General features: G+C 39.6%; 1 pseudogene; it reads left to right on the top strand.

Annotated features, from left to right (window-relative positions):
- Positions 1 to 846: 846 nt before the first annotated feature.
- Positions 847 to 1,802, top strand: LOC107515192 (annotated as a pseudogene).
- Positions 1,803 to 4,139: the final 2,337 nt, after the last annotated feature.

Genomic DNA, 4,139 nt, shown 5'->3' with positions numbered 1-4,139 from the left:
TCAGTGGCTGCATGCAGCAGTGCCCTGCCATACTTACTGGATTGATCTCTCTGTGGAGGGGCCCATTGTATGCATGCTATGATGCCTTCTTTTTCTTGCTAGATCTAGCATTGAGAGTGGTGGCCCTCAAGGTTGTCCTGAGAATCTGGAAAGAGTTCCTACTTGCTAGCCAAGTGTAGGGCAAACATAAACAATGGTACTCACTGGTTTCTCTATTAGAAGGTTTCTTCAGTTCCTGGAGAGCTCTTGCAGTTCCCCTATTTTTTCCATAGAGTCTCTCTCTCTCTCTCTCTCTCTCATTCGTTACGCAGAAGCTGTTCAGTTTGCTTTCACTGGTCTCTCAGGAGGGACTGGTGCATAAAGAAAACATGCTACAAGGTTGTTGCTTATTGGACCAAAACAGGTGGTTGAAAGACATTATAGAAACTAGGTAACATGGATTCTGGAGTATGTCAGACCTCCTTGGTTCAAATTGTGGCTCAGCCACTTACAAGCTGGATGAAGCACATTACTCGGACCTTAGTTTCTTCATCTATAAAATAAGAGTGAGCACATAAATTGGATGGGGATGTGAATGGACTCAATTATTTTCACATCTCTCAGTCCTAGTATAACACTTGATCAGTAAGAGTTTGCTATTTTTATAATTGTTTCATTATTTTCTGGTGCCACTGCTTTTAAATGAAGAAATACAGATAATGGCTTTCTTCTGTGCTGAAAAATAGGGTCCTCAGTATCCTATTTATCAGAAGAACAGGTCACCTCAACAGCCAGGGAGAGAGCCTCAGTGCTCAAGCTGTTTATTCCCCTCCTTGGGAGTGCTCCAATGCCTGGTATGACCAAACCCTGTTACTAAATGGCAAGAACAACAATGAAATCATCCAGGATAATAGGACTATCATTCCTTTCTGGAAGTACACCATGTGTGGGGAATGTTCCTACAGCTAAGGAATGGCAGTCAATGTGTCTTCTACCTCAAGAATCCAGAGCAGACATGACATCATTGCATGGGTTAAGGGCGTAGTATCTTTAAACTACACAAGAGTGAACAGCTTTGTTCAGGAATAGCCTATTGCAAGTTCATGAAATGCTCTTTCCAGGATGCATTAGTTTGAAGAAGTAAAATTTTAAGCAATGTTGGAGCATGAGTATATTCACAATCTTAAACTTCTGTAAGCATCATTTAAGTGGCTGCATGCAGCAGCATCCTAGTGGAGAAGCTAGTGAAAAAGCATTTCCAAGACAACCTGGGTGCTGGTTGGAGGTTTAAGCAAATCTGTGATGCTAAGTACTATGGAAATGCCTAGCTACAAAAAAATGATCCTATAGAAGCATGACAAGGGCAAGATGCAATTCCTCCCTTGACTCTGGTGAACAGATCTTCAACCTACCAAAAAAGTCTTACCATAACGCTTCCCACAGCAGGTGTGGCTAAATCAAGTCCAGCATCTAAACCAGGATCCACACCTTCTTGTCCCTCATAAGTCAAAAGGACTTCATCCATCAGTTTAACACTTAAATATGATAAAGATTTGGAAACACAGATCATACGGCTTAATAAACAAACAGGTACATTCATAGAAATTTGCCCTTGAAATCGTGGGAAGGAAAGGGATTTCTATTTTGGAAAGATGAGAGAGATTGAGCTACTCTGTCAAGAAATGGACAGGAAAATGATGACCTCGTGCAGTAACTAATGAAAGTTCTCTACGCTTTCAGATGAGCATGATTGCCACTGAGAATAGCTAGAAGCAAAAGAACAAGTACACAAACAATAGCCTCAGTAGCAGGAAGAGTCCTGAACTTTCCTGTCAGCTTTCAACACTTCCAAATCTCTTCAGGAGAATTGAAACATGTCTGACCTCGAGCTCAACAAAAAGCAGTTGTTTCCAGTTTGCCAGTAACATCAGCACACTGTCACATATGCCAGCCACTGCGCCCACATTCCATTTCCTTTGCCAAGACACATTAGCAGCCAGTGGTTTGGTAGCCTACCTGAGAGATCATGGGGTGACAAATTTCAACTTCACCACTTGGCTGCATAAAATTAGTTCTGCTCTTTCCATTTCTTCCCAGCCCACTGCTCCTACCAACACAGCTTTTTTATCCTGGTATGAAACAATGGTAATTGGATATATGCTATTTATATTAGCATTTCTTAACCCAGTGTTACCGGATGTCAAATACATTTGTGGTACTTTGATGTTTGCAAGTCTAACCATAAATTTGCTCAAAAAATAAATTGAGAATGATGTCAGAAACATGGCAGAGTAAAAGGTGTCCTCATATTTCTCCCCTTAAAATAAAAATAAGTTGAACATCTAAAACTCAACAAAAAACACCCAACCTGCACACCAGCATGTCTGAGCTTGGGATCTACACATAAGAGCTACCTACCACAGGTCAGAATCTCTGAGAGTTGAGCAGTAGACTGGGAGAAACAAAGAAACTGCTTCTTGTAGCCAGAGCTCCCTGCAGGAGGAGGGGCAAGGAGGAAAAGTGCAGTGAGTTTCATGAACAGCCCCGCCTTGGAGGGCTGTGAGCTCCATGCTGTCCTTGGCAGTTCCCAGTCATCAAGATAGAAAGCAGAGAAGTGTGGATAGCAGAGAAACAACAGGTGGTTATTACCAGCCACCATTGCAGAATTGAGGCTCAGCTGCAGCCTGCATCTCCCAACTGAGAGGGTCCCTTCCCCCATATTCTCCAAGACTGAACACCATGGAGACCCAAGGGAATTTGAGCAAATGCTACCAAAACTGTCGCTAACACTGATAGGGACTGAGACTGAGGGTAGCAAACATGATTGAATATCTATAAGAAAGATAAAGGTATTATTAAGAATTTATATAAAGCAGGGATCCAAGAGGCTTAGACACCACCTATTGGAAACCAAAAGAAAAGTGCCTTCTTTGCAACAAGCTAAAGAGAGACCTTTATATAATAAATCTTCTTTCTGGAAAAACAGCAGAATACACTTCCATTAATGCCAAGGCAAAGAAATAGTTCTTTAAACATCATGAACAACCAAGATGACAAGACTTCTCAGAAAAAAAAGAGAAAAAAATCTCCAGAAAATAAGCTTAAAGACATAGAAATATGCAGCTTAAATGACAGAATTCAGAATGGTACTTCTGAAAAAACTCATTGAGATCCAAAACAATTAATATCAACAATTTCAGGAATGGAAAAAAAAAAACAACTAGATGAGCAAAATGAGTTCTTTAGCAAGAAGATTGAAACTCTCAAAAGGAACTGAATAGACCTTCTGGAGATAAAGAACACACTGCGAGAGTTGAAAAATGAAATAGCAAGCTCGAGAAATAGAGTTGACCACATGGAGGAAAGGATCAGCGATATTTTGACAACAATCTGGAAATAATTCAGAAGAAGAGATAAACCGAAGAATGAAAAATAATGAAAGAGAACTACAAGAGATATCACAGGAGAGGAAACATAAGAATAATGGGCATTACTGAAGGGGAGTAAAGGAAGCATAGATTAGAAAGCATTTTCAGACAAATATTTGACAAGAATTTCTCAAATCTAAGGAATGAGCTACAGCTTGGAATTCAAGAGGTCAACAGAACACTGAAATATCTCAGCCTAAAAAGGCCTTCACCAAGACACATTGTATTAAAATTATTGAAAATCAATGACAAAGAAAGAATTGCCAGGATAACCTGGAAAAAGAAGATGGTAATTTATAAAGGAAAACCCATCAGATAATTGTTGGACTACTACTCAGCACAAACATGCAAGCCAGAAACGAATGGAGTCAAATATTTAAACTATTAAGTGGAAGGAACTACCAGCCAAGAATAATATATCCAACTAAGCTCTCCTTTAGATATGAAGGAGGAATAAAGATCTTTCCAGACATACAAAAATTGAGGGTATTCTGCACTATGAGGCCTGCATTACAAGAGATACTGAAAGGTGTCAGCCCATTTAAAACAAAATGAGAAGGAAAAAAAAAACATAATTACAGACAAGGCAACTAGCAGGCATATAGAAGCAGAGGAATGCAACTAACAACAAAGCATCATAACCTTAAACAATAAGAAGAGTTTTGCTATAGCACAATAGTAATGCATGTTCAGCATACATAGAAACAAATTGAGACAACAATGAATGAAAAG

Source organism: Rousettus aegyptiacus, unplaced genomic scaffold (genome assembly GCF_014176215.1).
Source record: "Rousettus aegyptiacus isolate mRouAeg1 unplaced genomic scaffold, mRouAeg1.p scaffold_m13_p_2, whole genome shotgun sequence".
NCBI classification, from domain to species: Eukaryota; Metazoa; Chordata; class Mammalia; order Chiroptera; family Pteropodidae; genus Rousettus; species Rousettus aegyptiacus.
Note: the sequence above shows the minus strand (reverse complement) of the source record. Positions and strands in the feature narration are given on the sequence as shown.